General features: G+C 41.0%; 1 long non-coding RNA gene across 3 annotated transcripts in view; it reads left to right on the forward strand.

The window, feature by feature from the left end:
* The first annotated feature begins 5,466 nt into the window (after positions 1 to 5,466).
* LOC136291482 (uncharacterized) overlaps positions 5,467 to 21,141 on the forward strand; it is an 83,893-nt gene continuing 68,218 nt past the window's right edge. For all 3 annotated transcript variants that reach the window (XR_010721558.1, XR_010721559.1, XR_010721557.1), the window contains exon 1: positions 5,467 to 5,552. This is a non-coding gene — a long non-coding RNA (uncharacterized lncRNA). The remainder of the gene's footprint in view (positions 5,553 to 21,141) is intronic.

The raw sequence follows: 21,141 nt of genomic DNA on the forward strand, positions 1-21,141 counted from the left end.
GCCATGGGGGGAATCCTTGTTCCTTCCTTCAGAAAAACTCAGAACCCCATCCTGGTGCCTGGCCTTGGTCTAGGGGAGCCTCCTGTCATGGGAGTTGCACGTAGAGCCTGGGGAGAGCCCTGTCTTCAGGGACAGGGAATTGGGCTTGATTTCCTGACCTGCTACAGGTGTCTGGAGTGATATTTTCCTCTACCTTATGGAGGGCAAAGAGAGGTAATGAGAGGCAGACCAAGCCTGTGTACATCCCTCTCTTCGAGTTCAGACCTCTGAGACGGATCCATCAAAACTGCCTCAGAGAGAGTGAGGGCAAGTGCATTAAAGATTATGAGGTATTGAGGTGTGACCATGAGGGGGATGAGTAAATACTGATGACAGATTCATTGCTTCTTATGTCTATACAGACAGGATAAGGCCAAGAAAAGTAACAGGCAGCTCTGGACTTGTTACCATGGTTACGTGCTCTGTCTCCACTGAAATCACCTGAGTTACAGCTACCATGCAAGTAACAGGGAGTCCTGATGCTGTTCATAATAATGAGAGAAAACATGCCCTATCAAAAAGACATATGTCAACTGCATGCAGAAAAGCTGCAGGAGAGGCATTTTCTGTAGAGATGCTTGCTTTTGTGACCTTACAAAGGTCCATATGCTGAAGATTAAATCCAAATATGCTTTTGAGTTTTGAAATTTCAGGTTATTGCTTTGCTGCACTTTGGGATGTATTATTTGTTCTGTCTTGCACAGGCTTTGGAAGATGTCTTCTCTGTATTTTCCCTGATGTCTAGTCTTATTTTTCCCAATTGATTTAATAAACCAAACTGTCTTTTTATTTATTAGAACAAAACCAGTCCTGGAGAAAATGGATAAAGTATGCTTCTAAGTTGCTTCATTTTTGCAACCCTTCTTGTATCAGTAGAACAGAGAGGTGGCTGTAATAGCAAACTAACAGAGGTACTTGGATGACTGAAGGAAGGAAGCAGAAGACATGTGTCGGAGTGTCTTGAGCTGCCAAACTCCTACACGCAGCCCTAGGGACTACTATCCTGCTGTCACTGTCAACACAAAACTTCTTAGTCTGGCATTTGATGTGCCTTCATCTGGAAAGCTACATTTAAAATAATAAACTAATTTTTTTTTTTTTTAAAGTTGTGTCAAGTAAGTGGATTTTAGGATTCTTGTGCATTTGCCTGGCATTATGGATGCAGAATGAATTTATGTCAACGAACTCAAAGGGTCCATAGGACTTGTTGCTCCTTGAAGGGAGCTTCTGTGCATCCACAGACAAAGAAAATCCTATGGAAAATAAAAGAACTGTGGGGGCCTGTTTCAGGGGTTGTGACTAAGATCCAGTCACCCTGAGCTGCATGAAGAGAGGGAATGAAAAACATTACAGACTTTCTAAGTTTCAAGAAATGAAAAAGGCCATGGCTTTTTCTCAACAGAACCTTGAGTGGTTTTTCTTTATTTTTATTTTTTTTTAGGCTTTCTTGGACTATCTCTCTCCTTGACCTGCTTCAAAGTCTGAGAAATGAACTTGGCTCCTTCTGGAAGAAGTTTGGCCATGCTTTTCTGCATGCCAAAAGCCCTTTCAAATAAACTCTTTCCCTGGGATAGTGGGTTATGAAATCTTTCTGCTTTTCTTCTCCAGTCTAGCCTGGAAAGCTTTGCAGTGTTAATTAGGTTACTGTAAGGATTAGGAAATAAAATTTTGTAAGTTGATTGATGCCTGGAAAAGTGATATGAGAGGCCACCACAAACTGTTCCCTCTCTACCAAGTCACTGCAGCCTTTACCTTTTTTTCCAGCTGCCCGAGCTCTGAGCAACAAATACATCCCATTCTGCTTATGCACTAATGCTTAAGCATTGATATTGGAAAGGAAGAAACTCCTTGTGCTGTCTGTCAGCAGTTTGTCCTTCTTGCAGCTTTATATCAGCTTCATAGGAAATTTCCTAAAAATTTAAGGTTGCTTACCTTGTTAGTCCCTTAGTAGCCCTTCCCATCTATTCCTCCTTTCTCTTCAAGAGGGACCACAGGGAATCTGCAGTAGTGCCTGCTTGATTTTTGTTTGTTTTCTTGACCTCGTCCCCAAATTAACTGTAATTAGTGTGATGGGACTTCATTGGGATTAAATGGTCAGGAGGTTTTGGAGTCGTGTATTTAGCCTGGTGGAGAAACTGAGTTCTGAATATACAAAAAAACCTGTGTTCCAAGTAAATTAGACACCACTACCTGATCTGTGCTCATTACACAGTAAAAAGATGACCTATCATCATTACGGCACTTTCTGGTGCTTTCTTTTCAGCCACAGGGTTTTAATGAGTCTATTTTGCTATATAATTTGTTATCCTTAGGGCTTCTCAAAAAGAATCCATTTTGTTGAAACAGGGTCATGGGACCTGAAACTGTTTTGTGCTATTGCCCTCCTCATTGGTCAATAACTTTTGAACTCTTCCAGCAACTGGCAAGAAAAGTCTCTTTTTAAACTGTAAGCTAATATTAGGCTGGGCTCTCCAGAATCCACACCTTGAAGGACATATAGAGGAAAATTCTTTTTAAATGGAGATATTTAGATATTATTTCACATTTTGTACCTAGTAGGCTTTTCTTCTTTACTCTTTGCCTGCTTTATGGAATTGCCAGCCAGATTACAGAAGAGAGAAATAGTGAAAAAAAAGAAATGAAATATAAAATAAATCATATCATCATGAAAAGCAGAATACATAAATATCCATGCTGATACATTCAGAGAAGTCCAGTAGGATTTTTAAGGCCAGCCTGACTAAAGTATGATTTTAAATTTGTTGTGAGTTACAGCAGCTAGAAAAATAGTTGAGGAGAGCTGTCATTTTTATGAATCCAAGTCGGAAAACTGTCACTTTCATGAATCCAAGTTGGAGGAGAGGCCCTTTCCATTGGTATTGCAATCATACAGTACAGGGAGAGAGAGCAGAATATACTGGAACACAGAATAAAAGTGATTTTTGGGTAGCAGATAATAAAAATACCTTGACCTCGGGCTTTAAATTTCCTTTAAAATCCCTGCTGTTACTGAGGCTGTAGCAGATGTGTGACAGCAGTGTGTAACTCCACTCTGAAGGAACCTCCAGTCCTGACACATTCCAGTAGTCCATGGGTTTCTCCAGGCATCTGCTTTGATACAGGCACCTGTCTTCATAAAGCAGATGGATTGAAGGATTAACGACTGCCATTAATGTCCTGGATATGAGCGTTTGTGAAGTGCTCTCTATACTCTGGGTTACCTTTAAGAGTTTATTAAAAATTTTAATCATTAAACCAAAGCCAAACACAACCTTTACGTCCCTACAGTATACAATTATTTTCTTTTTACAGCCTGTTATCAGAATATACAGGCTTATTCATTATTCTGAAGTGTCCATTTTTTGTCACATAAAGACAGGAATATAGAAACACAGTATTCTCACACACCCTTATATAGTCAGGGCTTTATTTTGTGAACAAAGACATGCAAGTATGGGAACAGACATTAAAGAATACTTGGCTATTCAAAGTATTTAATTGTCCAAACGTCCTCTGTATCTGGAGTAGGGAGAGCATCTCTGAACAGAGCAACAAAAGTAATAATGCTTGTTATCATTTACCATCAGTTAAATCAAGTATCATAAAAAAGTTAATAACTACTTTAGTGAAGAAGGCATACTATATGTTTTTAAAGATTTTTTTTTCTAGAAAATTAGAGCTATAGGTACATACAGAGCTGTGGCATTTCTTGGTGTGGAATATTAAATGGTTTCTGGGTGAAAAGACATCTTTCTCTTAAATAAAAGGAAATATTATAATGTATATTAGCTGGCATATGCACCATAAGCATCAGGAGCAGCTGCAAGCAACTAGCGTAAGCAGCACAAAATGAGGCCTTCCAGCTTTCCAGCAGCAAGAGGAGGCTGGCTGTTCACACAGCTCTTCAAAGCAGTGGGGACTTGACTCCTCAGCAGTAATGGTGCAACAAGTATACTTTTCTGCAATCAAAGGTCATTTTTCTTCTCAGGAAAAAAAGCAATAAGAGTGGGGATTTCATTCTTGAAGAAAATAAATGGGATGGGCATAACCTTTAAACTCTATGCTTTGAGCCACAGACCAGCAGTAGGAAGCAGCGCCTATGGGGAATCGATCCAAATATGCTGGGTGCCTTTCTTCCTCAGAGTAAATGTGTGAGATATGTAAGAGGATTCAGGAGAAAAGACTCCTTTCCTTACTGGCCACAGAAGACAGTGAGATGGCAATGAAAAGCCCTTACTACAAAGCACTGGGGGCACACCTGAGAGCAAGATTGCTCCTTCCTGTGGTGTAAACACTTCACACTTGGGTAACTCATGCTGAGAACAGGCTGTCTGCAGAAACAGGGAGCTCTGAAACTACTAATTTGTGCTGCAGTAACTCTGTCAGTCAAATTATTTCTGGTCAGTTAGAGGATTCCATCTGCTGAGTCTGCTTGCAAGCAGGGATCCCAAATCCTGGTGTTAGGTTGTGTGGGTACAGTTGTAGTTCCCCTGTGCATTAGTAAGGCGTTCTCTAAACGTGTAGAAACGATCGAGTTTGTTCATAGAGTTTCGCATAGATTTTGGGAGGTAATGTATACACAGAATCACATAAACTCTTAAATGAAAACTTATCCTAATGAAAACAAGCTCTACAGCCTGTATGAATTATGTTCGAGTCTTAATTTTCCAATGCCCATAACAAAGTACCAAAAAAGAACAGCCAGCCTGAAGGCTTAATTAGAATCTTGGAGATATGGGGTACAGCACATCAACACCCAAGTGAGAGGATTTCCACAGTTTGTGATCCAGCAGCTGCTCCGCTTTGGCTGTTTGTTTTCAATAACAAACATGCAGAGAGCAGTATGAAAAATGAACCCAACAACAACGACTCTATGAAGAAAATCCTGTGCATTTTTTTTAGAGTCAGACTGAAAAGAAGACAACTTTTCTACATTATTCAATACACTTATAGAGGGGAGAGTGTGCTTATGCTGGTAAGCCTTGTTAAAAATGGAGAGATAATGGAATAATGACTTTTAGGTTTCCAGTGATCATTGGCCTATACTTCTGTCAGATTCAAGGTGTAAACAGTGTAGACATAACAGATAAATTAATCTGTAAAACACAGCAGCTAATGTAAGACACGTAGATAATGGAAAGTAGCAATTAGAGCTAATGTGATGATAGTGCCACTAGAAGACCAAAGTAGAACACACCAGGGCAGTCTCTGGCTATCATGGACAGAATGGAACCTTTGGACAAGATTAATCAAGGAGACCATCCCGCTGATTCATGAGGTGTAGGAGAAGGGAATACTGGTCACCTTGCTCCTGATAAGGAACAGCTGTGTTAATTACCCAACACAGCTTCGCCCCTGAGGAGTCACAGCTGTATCCAATAAAGTTAAGTGCAATAAAAGGGAGTGGGTTAGTTGGTGAGGAGAAACCATGAAGGAGGAAGAACCATGAGGAAGCAGGACTCAGAGGACCGTGAAGAAGAAGGATCCTGAGGAGAGAAAATCACTGCTGTGAGGTCAGTCTGGGGCTGCAGTCAGAGCCTGTTGTTGGAACCTGCAGTCACAGTCCAGCTGGGTAAAAGCCTGCAGCCAGAGTCTGCAAACTGATCCCTGCAGTCAGAGTTCAGCAGGAAATAACCAGCAGTCTGAGGCTGCAAGGGAAACCTGCAGTAGGAGCTTGCTGCAGGCGGAGTCAGTGAATGGCTGGAGTCAGGATGGCTGAGCTGTAAAGGGGAATACACTAGGACCCTTTTCATGCTGTGATAGACAAGAGGTTTGTGTCTGGGCTCATTTCTACCTTCTAATGAGAGTGCTGCTGTGACAATGATGTTCTGGAAAGGATTGCCTTGCTTTCCAAACTCCTTCTCAGAGGAGAATCTGGGTGTGACTGTATCTAATCCTAGTCCAAGGCTTGGTCAATGGTTTATGTCTGACAGGTTATATGTGTGTAGTTAAGCCTTTATATCCTGTTGTCCCAGAGGATCAAGGATGACAACCCACATATATCTACATAGGACAATATAAACAGTATATTTATTGCCACATCCTGTCAGAAAACAGATTTTTTTTCACCTCCTCAAATGTTTAACATCTTAACCCATCAGTCAGGTTTCTTTCAGCTGTCCTCAACATGAGAAGCAGATAATGCCCCCTTCTCCATCTACTTTTTCTGATAACTTTTGTTAGTAAAGAAAAGTCTAAGGGACTTTCTTCCTGGTTAGGAGCTGCATATGTCTGGGATTAGTTTTTCTGTGATGCATCATTACTGTTTGTGTTGAAAAGAGTGTCATGAAAATCTCATCTGTGTGTGTGCAGCTGCATTAGGTCTGTACTTACCTTTTCTCCTTCAGCAGATGTTGTGTGTGGGGACCCTGCTTGAGGGAAAGATTCTGGCGTCTTCTCAACCAGGGTGAGAACCCAAGCAATCAATGGGTTTTGTTTGACACAAGCCTCCTGCAGGATTGATGGAGTGCATTGGGGTGTTTCAGAGAGATTGGTTGTCCTAGTTTTCTAGTGGCAAGGTGAATGAGAGATGATACTCAGAGGAGTCCATTCTTCACCCTCAGCCACAGGGATCTCCAGTGCAGCCAGGCTGTGGAGACCCACAAAGTGTGAATGGAGGCAGCTGTGCTCCAAGCATGGCCCCAGGCACTAGGGGGACCATCACAGGACAAGGGGCAGAGCTGGAGCTTCTGTGCTTCTTCTGTCCCTTTCTAGATCTCAAGATTCTTGTGATAAGCTCTCACAGAAAACTAGGAGTGTGTGAGCTGGGAGTTGCATCAGCAATCTGGGAGAAATCCACAAATATACAGTGTCTCACACTCAACATCTATTCTGTTTGGCCTGAAGTATTAGTTAAAATAATAGAGAGATTTGTTAAATATTGCTTGCAAGTTTCACATTCCTTTATTATTTGAAAGCTGCCGTGCTTGGACAGAAGTTTTTCAAAGTCCTATTTTGCACATTTTGCTAAAAGCAGAGCAAACTGGCTGACAAGCAGGTTAAAGGACCACAGGGAAAGAAAAAGGCAGTGAAGCAAAAAGTGCAGTTGGCTGCAAAATTGTCACCTGCAGTGCTTCTAGATCTGTATAGACATCTTCCATTTAGTACTGTCCAAGCTAGAGTGAAAGAGCAATAAGGAATTCAGCCTGAAGGCACTGGAAGAGCTTGTGCTGATGGGCTTGCTGAGCAGATGATGTCAGGAGTACCAGGTGGATGCTGGCATATCAGACCAAATCCTGTTTTTTGCTTCAGTGTTTGCAGTTTTGAGGGTCACATGCAGCTGAGCTAGGGAACACCTATCACTGCCCAGCTGCTAGCATCTGACCATGTTTTCTCCAACACAATATTATGATTTAAACAAGTGGTATGTCTCCCATTTTAGAATTGCATACTGAAGCAGAGAGCTGCTGCAAGCCCCAGTCTTATGAAAGAGGTTGTAATTTTAGGTTTCTTCTCATTTTCAGTCCATTCTAAGAAAGGATAACATGCAGTCTAATCTCATCTATAATTTTGTAGGTTTGTCTAATCCAAGTTTCCTTTTATGTTCTTTTGCTGGTAATATTCTATTTAGAAATAAACTTCAAATTAACACTAAAGTATCTGAGGGAATATTCCATCCTCTTTGCTAGCTGAGCATGTGATGACAGCATTATCAACTGTCCTGTATCATTAATTTTGAGGAGGATAAAATTGGAAGTTCTGTGACCTGATCCAACATTGAGAATTGATATTAAAGTACTTAAATAGTCCCAAGGTTTTCAATGGTTTATACAGGATAGGTAGGAAGGTAAAGAGCTAGAGTTCTATAATTTTTAATTCTGGTGTCTTAGCATTTTCTACCATAAGGAATTATGGAGGATTTTTTTGGTAATGCAACTGATGCAAGCCTGATGGCAAGGTAAAAGGGTTTGGGGACCTCCCATCCCCCACTAAGCTACATTGCTCATATATTTTTTCTGTCCAGGTTGTTATTTCTGGGTTTGCCCAATATAATTCAAAGTTGCTGCAGCTGTACATCTGTCAGTGACTGGAATGTGAGTTTCTATTTTCTAGTCTTTTCAATTTTAAAGTTTTCCTTCCTGAAGGTGGGGAGTTTATTTCTTTCACTGTAGTCCTTCAAGACGGGGGCTGTTCTCAAAGAGTTTTAAGAAGTTATTTCCACTAGCTATTCCTTCTACTGTGTCTTTAAAAACTGCGATCCTAGCACTCAGCTTGGCAGGACTAGCACCTGCTTCATTATTTTATACCCTTTATTTTTTTGATTTGTCTCAATCATCTTAACATGAAAGTCATCTTTAGTCTTCAATTTCCATTGTTGTTATGTTTCTTCTGTGTGTATATGCACGTAACATTAAAAATGGGGGCTTTTCATGCTCTTTACTTCCCATCTTGACTATTTGGGTGGTGGAAATTTCTCAGGAGTTGCTGTGCACTATCAGATCCCAGCTACAGCTGAGCCCCATCAGTGAGGGAGCTGTGAGGCACAGAACTTCCCTGGAGACTCAAAGTGCTCCACGTAGAAACTGCTCATGTTTTAGTGCTCTACCACAGCAGGTTTCCTTCTTTCCAGGCCCTTTCCCCCCACATTTTGTCTCTTAGCAATGTCTGTTTCATTCTGCTTCGGTGTTTTCCCCAGCTGGATTTTAATGTGAGAATAATCCTACAAGAAAGGACCAACAGAAGAAATGTCTTTCTCAGCCAGGGCAGGCCCATCTGCTTTTGCAATGTCATCTGCCTTCAGCTTCCTAACTGTCTTCCTTCAGTAGTCAACACAGGCCAAAATGGCCTCACTTCTACCTAATTCTTACTCTCTGAGCTCTAGGCTCAAAATATTGACTTCATTCTAAAAATTCTGTATGCTAGATAACTGTGACAGGGAAAGGACTTGAGAGTCTGGTTCTGTGCTGGCTTTGTTACTGACTTGTTTGATTATTAGTCTAGCTGCTTCCCTTAGGATTGGTTGTCTGATGTGAATGGTGATTCCTAACTGAAAAGTCTGAACACTTTAAGTAGGGGTCCATCTAGGGCTCTAGAAAGCTTCACTTCACACATGCAGGTAGAATAAAATCAGGTAGAAACAGAAATTATCTGCTACAGCCCAGTGCTCCTCATCCCTGCATCAGTTACAGGTGAGCTGATTGTGCAGCACCAGCTGATGCACCCTAAAGAAAATGGTTATCAGAGCTGCTTTCCTTTGTGTGTCATTTAATGTCTTGATCTGTGTCAGATGTGAGAATGCACGAGAACAGCAAACTTGGGAGTCACTGGAAAAAATCCAGGGTAGGCTGTCCTGCTTGTGAGTCTGGGTTCTGCTGAGCAGGCACTGAATTTAGAAAAAATTTGTCCACCTGTCCTGTATCTTAGAGCACTTACTCATGAAAAGGAGAATAATCTCTGTGATATATGGAGTGCTTTGAAGTCTTTTCTGAGCAAGAGAGACAGACTGTTTAAAGCCTTTTCTTCTAATGGAGCTCTGATGCTTAAATATGCAGCAGCAAGTCAGAAGAATCAATTTGTTGCTTCTATGAGGGGCATAATTCATCCCCCCTTATTGAAAAGATCAAGGACAAAGAGGCAACTCTGCTTCCAAGTAAACACTCCTTTTATGTTCCTTTAGTGCAAATACCAGGCAATAAGCAGGGAAGCATAAAAGGAAGTCATGCTGCAGGCTTTTACCTGAAGTAGGTGTTTTGTCATGGATTAATGGCAAATCATAATACATTATTTATCAGATAATAAGTGTGATAATTGTTCCTATTTATCATGAGCCTACCTCAGCTCATTCTCCTTTCATGCCTTCAGTCAAGCTGCCTCTGGAGATCTGCAAGACAAAAAAGAGTCCAAAGGTCATTCCAACAATTTATACTCATAATGACATCCTGATTACCTCCTAATTGAGAAGTGTAAACTACAGGCACTTTAGGTAATGCAACTGACCCACATTCTCAGAGCATAATGCCGAGAGTCCTTGTCTGTCTCAGCCACCCAGAGAACAGCATCTCCTTTCTCTAATAACCACATCTCCAGAATGAATTAGGAAGAAAGTTTTATTATCGTTACACTTTCCCTATAGCAAGAGCATGATGTTGATGTGTAGTTATGATATTATGGAAGCAATGCAACTGTGCCTTGGGCTCAATTCCAGGACTGCATTGTAGCATAGCATTTTGGCTTTCAGTCAAAAACCTGTCTCTTCTTGTTGAGATGGTATGAAGATAATAATTCCCTCTTTTCTATGTCTCTATTTATATTTCCTTAGGCATTGCAAAAAAATAGAGGTCACATGCAGAAATACTCATTGCTGTAAGATTAGAAAAAGGGGGTATATGTAAAATAGTTAAAAAAAAATAGGAAGGTCTGGACCATAACCCTGCAGGAAGCCCCAGGCCTCTGGGCAGAGCTGAGTAAATTGTTAATGCTTTCTCGCCTTGGATAGCAGGGTGTTAATGCCTCCCACAGCTGAAGGCTCTCTGCTTGCTGGGAGAAACACTAGGAGCTTTTTTCAGTGCCTCATCCTCTGCAACAAAGAAATAGCAGGCTGAAGGACCACATCCAGTGACTTAAATTTGCTCGTGTCTAGTCAGTCCATTGCCTGCCTGAGCTTGGGTGACCCCTGAGCCCCTCACAGAGAAGGCATTTTGAAGAGGTTTGAGTTGGAAAGCATGGAGTTGTACCCGTTTGCTGCTGGGTTTATTGGCAGGAGCTAGTGATGTGACTCCAGAGCATGACCTGGAATTGGTACTTCAGGAGATCTCGTAAGCTTCCTTCACTAGTCTGTGTTTTCCTTGGTAGATATTTCTTTAGTGGCATTAGGTGGTGTAATCAAAATTTGCCAGTAATTGGAAAGCTGCAGCCTTTGAAACAGAATGTAACTTGGTGGAGAATCATGTAGAATATGAAAAATGCACATAGGAATTTGTTAAGTTATAGAAGTTGCCCATTATTGCCTGCTGAGAGGCAAATGGGATCCTTTGAGATTTCAGAAAAAAAACCTGGCTTATTACTGTGGATAATGGAGAAATGGATAATGCCTTGTATTGCTGGACTGATTCAAGTTCAAGGGGTGCCCTCTATTTTGTGTCTCTTGAAAAGCTAATGATATCACTCTGTGAAAGAACAGTGCGAACTGAGCAAGAGTGATATGTTAACACAAGTTGGAAATATACGGGGCCCTCCCAAATGTTGATGTGTTGCTAATGTGTTTTTTGCCTGCCTCACACATGGTAGCCAGTCTCTTGTGTCACAGAGAGAGCACAATTGTTGCAGTCTATATTCTAGGAATTTCTAACCATTTGTGGTTTTTTAATATGCTCTTCTGGGTCTTCAGGGTGTTCTTCCAACCTTCTCTCATTGTAATCTCCAAACCTTCCTTGAAGTTCTAGAGCCCCCCACCAAAAGGTTGTTGGGACTTTGCCTAACTCACTGGGAGAAGGCTGATTAGCACAGGGGTGAAACAGGTTGGCTCAGATATGCCTCTTTGTGTAAATCAATGTTTGATAACTACAACTTACAAAAAAAAAAAACAAACCAACAAACCAAAACCTAAAAACCTCTCTAAAGCACAATTTTTGTTTTACATCTGTGGGAAGCTGTCCTTTGGTTTCTCTTTGTGATACCATGACTGATTGTTGTTTTTCAGCTCTTCTCCTGGGTAGGACTGTTGCAAAACATGGATTCCTAGATAGGAGTGGTGGTTTGTTCCCTTAACCTCTACCTGACTTTTTTCAATCTGCCTGGAAAAGGGTAAGCAGCCTCATAGGAGTTATGTGGTAAAAGATAGCAGTGTGGTCAGCTGGATCATAGAGTACCAAATGCTTTGAGTTGCAAGGGACCTTAAAGACCACCTGGTTCCAGCTGCTGTGGGTAGGGATACTTTACACTAGACCAGGTTGCTCAGAGCTCCATCCAATCTGGCCTTGAACCCTTCCAGGGTTGAGACCTATACCTTCTCTGGGCAAACCTTTTCCAGTGCCTCACTATCCTCACAGTAAAGGAATCCTTCCTAATATCTAATCAATCTTCCAGTTTGAAGCCATTCCCCTTTGTTGTATGACCACACGCTGAAAGAATGAAGACTTTGCTGGGAGAGGCGTATCCACCCAGTTACCACGTGGGCTCTACTCTGCCATAAATTCCTTCTGGTGTGCTTCAAAAGGGCAGTATTGTACCTCAGAGAAACCTGTACTTGCATTCCAAGTCTTTTTATTAGAAAGCAAATCTCCTGGACAAGTGGGTAAATCCTGCTAATTTGGTTCCTGCATCGCCTGGCTGTGGGGTTCATGTTACTTGTGGTCACATAGGTGGCCAAGCTTTTTGCAAAACCCAGTTCTCAGCACAGTAAGGAGCCAAATCCATTGAAGTTGGTGTAAAAGGATTAGATTTCCTTCTACTGACTCCTGCTGCTGAATCCAAAAGTCCCAGAATTACACTGATGACTGGGACTTGTTTAAAAGTGTTCTTACAGCACACTCGACATTGCTGGAGGTGTATCAGATAAATTACTACAAACAGGAACTTTTAAATATGTGGTTTTTTTGTGTAGTAAGCCAAAAGAAAACGTAAATTTATTGTATTTAATACATCTTGTAGGGAGTGCCTTCTGGGAAATTGGGACTATAGTTTTTAGACACAGCTTGATTGCGACACTGCCAGCAAACAAGAGGGAGAAGATGTCCTGATTTGTCAGAAGGCATTGCCAAACAAAGCAAAGTTGAAACAAACTTCCCATCAGCTTTATTCTGCCAGCCAGGGTAACGAAGGTATTCTTTCTTTTAAACATTGTATGAATTCAGGCCAAATAATGAAGATCACAAGCAGTCCCCAGCTATACATGGGAAAAACTAGCTCATGATGACTTGTATGCAAGTGGATTTATACTTATCACACAGTGACATGGCATAAACCATGCTGTGTTTTGCAAAGCATTTATGGCCAAAGTCTTGTGTAGTGAGAGATTCAGTAGGTTAGGCAGGGTAGAAACTAAATTGATTCTCCTTGGATGAGCTCAGTAATGGCTAGGAGTGCAGCAAAGGGATCAAATTGCTTTCAAGTGCCAGGCAGCTTTAAGTTTTTTTATAGTGGTTATAGGTTTTTTTGGTTTTGACATAGTTTGATATGAGATGCTTTCATGCTAGCTCAGGGAGTGGGTGTTTATAGCAGAAGAGCATCAAAATTGCTGAGAGTGAATTACACCAAAGGTTGTGGTGTCTTTTAACACGAATCTCCAACAATTTCTAGCATAAAGGGAAAAGGACCAGTGCAAAGTGTACCTTCCTCTTGTGATCACAAAAATGCTCTGCGGTGAGAGAATACAAGAAACATTAAATATGTGCTCTGCATGAAACACACACCAGAAGACAAGAGAGTCTTGGGGATGCATGTGTTAAGTAACTAAATTCAGACATGCTTGGCTTATGGTATCAAAGTTCCATTATTGCTTTCATAGCTTATGATGCAGTTTCTCTGCTTTTCTATACCCTCAGTGGCAGGATTATCTAGTCAGAACTCAATTCTGCGTCTTCCACAGTGATAAATGTTTCTACTACACCCAAATCAGGATGAAAGCCAGGAACAAAACCTGCCTTTATTGAACTGATGGAAGGAATATAAGGGCAGTATCATGCATTTGCTTAGCTGGTGTTGGGTTGTTTCTGGAAGTGTCAGTATTGAACTAACAGCACAGCATTTGTAGTGAGGCATATTTGTCTAAATGCTTCCAGATAAGCTAAGTCTCCTCTGTGCTGGGGTCTTTTTCCCCCTCAACCTTGCATACATATCCTGCCTTAGGTTTTGACACTAACAGAAGCAGAAGTTAATCAGATTCCAAAAAGTTTTCCCATCCACATGATAGTTCACTTCAGAGCAGGATGTGAAGACTTGTGTGGCAACGTGCACACTTTCAGGGAAAGAACAGGGAAAATCAGGACAGACTGGAAAGTGACCCAGCTAACCTTTCTTCCTTTACACAACACTGGCTTTTTTCTTCAATAAAGTCTCACTCAGAGCAATGTCAATTTTTCATCACGGAAATTTCCAGTGCAGTCCCAGGGGGTTTACATAAATCTCACTGTTCTTTCTTTTTTTTTTTCCTTTCACACTCCCCACACCTGAGCCCCTGTGTTGCCATTTCTTTAAGTCTTTTATCCTTAGGTTAGTACTGATGGCAATATGGATTACCCATCACCACCTCCAAATATTGCACAAAGTCTTCTCCTGTTCTCACCCTGCCATGCTTCCAGCCACAGAAGTGATGAAAGAAATTGGAAAGGAAGAAATCTTGAGCCAAGCTCTATGCATTTCCCTTTTTTCCAGCTTATTACTTTCTAGATGTTTCTTTTGACTTGTCTTCAGTCATTGTGGAACTAACTCTGATGTGATTCCTGAAATATCTGTTCCTTTGCTAGAAGTTAACAGCAGCATACACAGTGTGAGAAAAGAAGGGCACTTAGGGCATCAAGTTAAACAAGAGCTTTGTTCTGACTGTAGCTTTTTTTTTTTTTTTAATGTAAGGGATTTTCCTCAGCAGGAGCACAGTAGTTAGACCTCTGTGTGCATAAGTGGCAATCAGACACATGCAATCTCTGACAGAAGAGCTCCATAGAAGCAGGGAGGGGATGAAAGTATGACAAGATCACCCAAAATCCCCAACAACAGCAACAAACTAGTTTAGAGTTTCCTTTTAGTGTCCAAATCTTACCTCGTTAAGCAGTTTAAGGAACACTAAGCTTTGAAAGTCCAGTGAGTTCACAAACAAGAGCAGATCATTGCCTGGCTAATGAAACAGGTTCTCAAGCCTAATATACCATCTTCAAAAAGGGAAAGGGGTATAAGGAGCTCTGCACAGCCGAGGCTGTCGTTTCCAGGGGCTCAGCTTCTGGAAGTGCTGGTGGCTCTGCCTCCTGTATGTCCTTGTATGAGGGATGGTGGATGCTGCAGTGAGTCACCGTGTCTTCCTGTCAGGAGGTGCCACAAGCCTGGGTTTTCATTCAAACACTTCCCTGTCCGATGGAATTGCATTCAGTTTTTATGAGGTGGGAGTTGGAAATGAATAAATGTGGGTTAGTTATCTTTTCTTCTGTTGCTAGAGCTGGCATTAATGCTTGGGAGATGAAGTTTGTGTCCGGACTCAGATGTTTATTAATTCTTATCTACAGTACAGTCTCACAAGTTGTGGGTTCTAGCTAACAAATTAAAAAATGGCTGTATCTCTTTCTGCGGTCTTTTAGGTGTGAGTTGTCCAATTATGAAATGACACCTGGATTATTTTTACTTTTAACCCAATAACTAAATACCCGTGGTCTGTGATGCGGATTTCTCTACCCCATTACAAAACACCACCCAAACCCATGAAGAAGGTGGTGACAGAAGGACTAACTAGCCTGTGCCCTAAATCCTCCCTCTTGCTTTATATATGTTACTGTATATTAAAACCTTAAAATCCAAGTTTTCCACCATGTGATATCACACACTTCTATTCAAACTACACACCCATAATCCCAGTGCTATCACTCAATTTTGGAAGCCTCTTCCATGGCCTCAGGTCAAATGTCGTGTTTCCTTGAGCGTCTGTGCCTGTCAGCACAGAAAGCCTAAAATTCTCAGTGCTCAGGCTTCCAACAAGTAAAACTAACTCTTGTCCTTACCCTTCTTCTGCACTGGCTGGAGTTTTCCTAGAGGCTTGGTTTTTCTCCTTTCCTTTGCTGCAATTAATTTTTAAAGGCTTGTACTCTTTTAAGTGAGTCATTCTTGTAATTTACCAGCAAGCTGGGAATCCTTCTCCATTCTTTAATTAATTTGGTCCATTGATCAGAGTAATTTTTGGGAAGCTCTGGAAGCTTTTGGGTCAGACTCTTGGAGTTTAAGCATGAGCTCAAATAGAAGAGTCCTATCAGGACTGATGAATTCTTATCTCCAGCATTGACACTGGCAGTTGATTTTTCATTTTCCATCAGCTTTATGCTTTACAGAAAACTTGCAAATGAGGAGGTTTTTGTCACTAGTGGATAGAGAGGTGATGGAAAGAGCTGTGCATTAGTCAGACTTTAGTGACTATTTTTGGGAAAAGATACGAAGTTAAGAGCTAGCTCTGAGGTATGAAGTGAGAAATCTTATTTCTTTTTTGAATGCTGATGAAACAACCATTCATCCCTATGTCCTGTATTTACATCAAACATTAATTTGTTTCTGGGAATTACATAAAAGCTCCAGTTACCCCCAGGTTCAGGAGAAGTCACTCTCAGTGGATTGTCAGAACACAAAAACTTCCCTGAGAGCCAAAAAAGAAACTTCTCTTTTTAGAAGTTGTAAGGTTTTGCATTTCTTAGAAATTGCAGACTATGTAGTTTTGTTGTTGGAAAGTTTATATGGGTTTCTCCAGTCTGCTTGTCAGAGCAGTTCTTCAGACCTCGTGGCTGTGGTGTGGGAGTATCAAAAATCCATCAGTGTTGTGTTATGTGTGAAACACTGCCTTACTCTGCCCGTGTTTTATTGAGAAAGAACTTTATAACTGGTTTGATAACAAAATGAGCAGAAGAGTAGGTTTTGTTCTGGCTTTGTTTCAAACCTGAAATTTGGATGAAATATTTGGAAAGCTTTTTCAAAGGCAATGATGGTAAACCCTTGGTAAATGCTCTTTTTGTGTGTCATGAACTCTTCTGTGTTGGAGGCCTCTAGGAAGATTTTTGAGACCCAGCTGGGGGGACTAGCACAGGGAAAGGGGAGCCCTCCATTTGATGGATCATGGGAGAGGGCTGGGCAGGCTTATGGGCAAGATGAAGTCTTGAATGTGTTCCTCTGCTTCTCTGTGCCACCAGTCTGAGGCAGGTATAATTTCCTGATGTAATTGCAGCTTTCTCATCTTGTCAGCATCTGCTGATATGTTTTTGTTCAGGAATTAGACAGGAGAGATTGAGATGTCTGTACATTTTGCCCTGTGGGAGGACCTCCAAAGAACCATAACTCATTTTCAAGATGCTGAGTGTCAGGATTGGAAGTGATTTTTTGAGGTCATTAGCACCTAACATTTATTTATGGTTCTGGCATTTCAAAAACCCCATATTAAAAATTCATTTTTTACCTTTTCCTGCATTTTTGCTGTTTGCTTATTACTGATCAGGCAAGCCCAGTAACTGCTTGCAGTATATTGCCTTGAGTAGTTCAAGATTTAGTTGTTTTAAATGTAACTCTTTTTTATAATGTTCTCTTTCTTCAGGTAATAGAGATATAAATATTGATTGGTTGCCTTTTTTAGGCTGAAAGAACAGAATTAACTTGGTTCTCTAATTCTGCTGTATCCAGCGACTTATCAGCAGTTAAAGTAATTTCTCCTGTGCCTTCCAACAAGAAAAGTTAGCTTTTCTATTTACAGTCTTTTTATTTACTGCTTTCACTTACAGTCCAAGCACCAAGATTACCTCTGCCATAAAGAGGGTTTACTCAGTATCCTCTCTAGAGCAATATCTGCCACATATTAATCCAGTGGTGAGCATCCTCTGTACTATATGCTCAGCAGCACCCATCTGGTGGATTGCTGCCTTTTCCCTTGTTCCTCACTTTAAACAAGAGATGATTTTATATCTGTGCAGAAAACTGAATGTCTGCTGTGGGTGTAGGAGAGAATAATGCAATTTGAAGGATCAGTCTGTCCCAGGTTTGAACAGCTTGGGAGCTGCCTACTGGAAACACAAATCTTCCTTACAGGGTGTTGCAACGTTTTTCTAAGCACCGAGGGCTGAACTTGTAAGACCACAAGGATGACAAAATCTTGCATTTAAAGTATATATAAACTGGTATATACTGCTGTATCAAACTGACATGATAATTAAAAGAAATAGAATTAAAGCTGCAAATGTACGTTTTGCCACTGGATCTTTTGCATTGCCTCGGCAAAAAATTTATCAACAGTTCTTTCTGCATTGTGCTTCTTTCAGTGCCTGAAGTGCTATCCTATGTGAACAGGGGAAGCAGAGTTGTTACTTTCAGTGCATTCTGTTTTAAGACAGAATTTTCAAGAGCTGTATTAATTTTTTAAATGAAGGTGTAATCGTTTCCTGAAATTCTCACTTTTTTTAGTTAACTGTAGTTCTGGTACCTAGATGTGAGAAAGCAAGGGGACGGCCTGTGCACTATATTACTCATTATGTTGGTATCTCACTTGCTATTAAGTAAACTTTATCCACAGCAGATACTTTCACTCCTTCAATAGTAAATGACAAGAGAGAAGCACCTTGAGGGATCTGTCCATCTAAAGGCAGACTTCTATGATGAAGTTACATCTAAGATGAAAATTTTTTGAGATATTTCTTTTCAGTGGCTCTAGGCACAACTCAACTGGCTGATTAAAAGCAAACGCCTTTGTTTAAAGTGTTAGTATCAATTGTATAAACCCAACATTATGAAAGTTGTCCCTTCTGGGAAAGTGAAAATAAACAAAAGGATTTCATTAAACTTTTATGAAAACAGTGAGTTCTGAGCAAAATCCAAGTGTGAGCATTTGTTTGAAAAGGTACTTGTTCTAGAATTGTTTTGCAGCTCCTTATTCTCCAGCATAATACAAGTTTTCTGTGATGCAAAATATAAGAGATCATGGGAAATCTGAGTCGAGATGAGAATAGGAAATAATCATGTTGGCCTTTTTAAAATAAAACTCTGAAGTGACATGTGGTGAGGGAAACGCTTCTAAGTTTGGGATTTTATGTTTTAGAGGTATAAAATGAAAAGATGCCACAGAAAAAGATTTTAGACTAAAAGCAAAACTCCCTGGTTTTCTTTCACACTGGTTTAAACAGAAGGTTTTAGGGTGAGGGTCTTGTGATTCTGGAATGGAATTTCAGTGGTATGCATTTTAAGGTCTAAAGCCAGGCATGTGTGACTGCTGGAGACAAAAAAATAGAGAATCCCCAGAGGAGGAGCACTTCTTGTGTAAGAACCTTTCTTTACATGTTTGGATTAGGGAGAAAACCAGGCTGCTTTGTGGTCTGCCATAAATGCAGCAATCCAGCTGCCATAAATGCAGCTCTTCCTAGCTTTCATCCTTTTGGGAGACTCTTCCTTGACTAGTGGAGATACATCCATGTTGCAATAAAATAGAAGTGTCTTCAGACTGTTCTGTGGTCACTGTCTGTGTGACAAACCCATTGGAATCCCTTTCAGCAATAAATGGGAACCACAGACAGTTAAAGAGACAAAAGAAAGGCAATTCACCTGAGCAGTTTGATGCTCGGCTTTAGTGAGCGGACCTGAGGGATGTTGGATATCCTGTTCCATATTATTGCATAAACAGGCTTTGTAATTCCCTCCCCAGGCGGATCCTCTGAAGGCAGCGTGGGTGAGGGGAGCATCGAATGGTGGCAATCATACCTTTTCCCATCTATCTCGCCTTTTTTTTTTCTTTAATTTTGTGATTGTTAGAGGTGTTGTCAGCTACCTGCCTTGTGTTCATCATTGTCAGGGCTGGCAGTGTAACAGATAACTGAATGGATTCAGGGCCACCCAGGGAATGGCACCTGGCAGGAGCTCATTCATCACTTTCATGTCAGAGTTCTCCAAGGAAGATCTAGCATCAAAGAGGTAATCAAGGCTCAGAGGGCCATGTGGATGTTTGAGAGGCGTGCTCTGCATCACCAAAAAAAACCAAGATAGCAAATCTGGTTTGTAACTTAAGTGCTTTTCTGAAGAAAGCATGACTATAAGTGTCACCCCAAGCATATTCCCAATAATAAACATCTACTGTGACTGCTGGGGACCACAACCTGATCTTTTCCTACCTTCCAGGTGAAAAGCAGCAGCTGCAGTCAGAAGATAAATCGGTGCATTCTAAAATGTGTTTCATCTGTGGTGGTTTGTTTAATCAGGCAGCCTCTCTATCTTCAGTCCTTGTCTGGGCATTTGGGCTCCCTTCATCTTGTGTGGCCAGCCCAGAAAGAGCGATGCCTTGGCTGCTGAGGTTCAGCCACAACCTGCACTGTGCTCTGGACTTCATGGGAGTAAGAGAGACTGCCCTTAAGAGAAAATTACCCTGTTGCTACCACAGAATCACACAATAAATAGGGTTGGAAGGGACCTCTGCAGTTCATCCAGCCCAACCCCCGTACCAAGGCAGGCTCACCTCAAGCAGGTGACACCAGAACACATCCAGGTGGATTTGGAGCGTCTCCAGAGACACCACCAAGGCCTCCCTGTTCCAGTGCTCTGCCACCCTCTACATAAAGAAGTTTTCTGTCTCCATCAACATCACTATGTTTTGCATGAATCCTCTTTGTAGGTCAACTTTTCTCTATTTGAATGGTTTTTCCTTATTCAAAGTATATTCAGCTAATTTAATCTTTGTCTTTTGAAGATGCCACTGTAAAGGTCAGCCAATACTGAACTTTATATGATAATTTGTAACTGTGATAAGTGATATAGTGTTGTGAATGAGAGGAAAACTTGTTTGTTCTTGGAGAGGAGCTTTCTCGCTTGTTGGTAGAGTAGCCATTGTTCTGCTTCATTCTTTGTGACTCCTGGGAAAGACATCAAGGGGTTTTCTTCCATGAAATCAGGAATAAGCAGTCCCTACATCTGAAGAACAGGCTAAAGAAAAGAGGCATAAATCAAGCATAAATGAGATGTGGTTACACCCCTGGTTTGAAACCTGGACTAAAATTGTCTGGTTCTCCATTGGAGTGGAGATTTCCGGTGTCGTATGGGTGGAATCTCCATTAAAAAATCTAGAATAAGTTTCTCTTTTCTTTTGTTTTTTAATCTATTGCATTTTCATGCTTCCCTAGAGGTAGTGTAACAGGTGGATTAATACTCTGGTGAAGGGATTCAACTTTGTGACAGTCCTCTCAAAAAATATCATTAGCTAAGTCTCAGCCGGGCAGTTATCTGTGGTGAGTGCATAGTCCTCTTTAACCAGTGTTAAAATATTATTACGGATGTGGTCCTTGCAGAAAACTTGATTTTGAAACTGGGGTCTGAATTTCCTTTGCTCTCTTCATTCTGCATGATAATCTGAAGAACTCTGGCATGATGATTACTGGTGTCACGCCAATGACAGTCTGCATGAGTCTCAGGAGAGGGAGAATGGGCTCTTTCATTTCTTTTTGCCTACTCAGGTCTCTC

This window comes from Chamaea fasciata, unplaced genomic scaffold, assembly GCF_029207755.1.
Source record: "Chamaea fasciata isolate MVZ Bird 193981 ecotype frontalis unplaced genomic scaffold, bChaFas1.0.hap1 SCAF_6, whole genome shotgun sequence".
NCBI classification, from domain to species: Eukaryota; Metazoa; Chordata; class Aves; order Passeriformes; family Sylviidae; genus Chamaea; species Chamaea fasciata.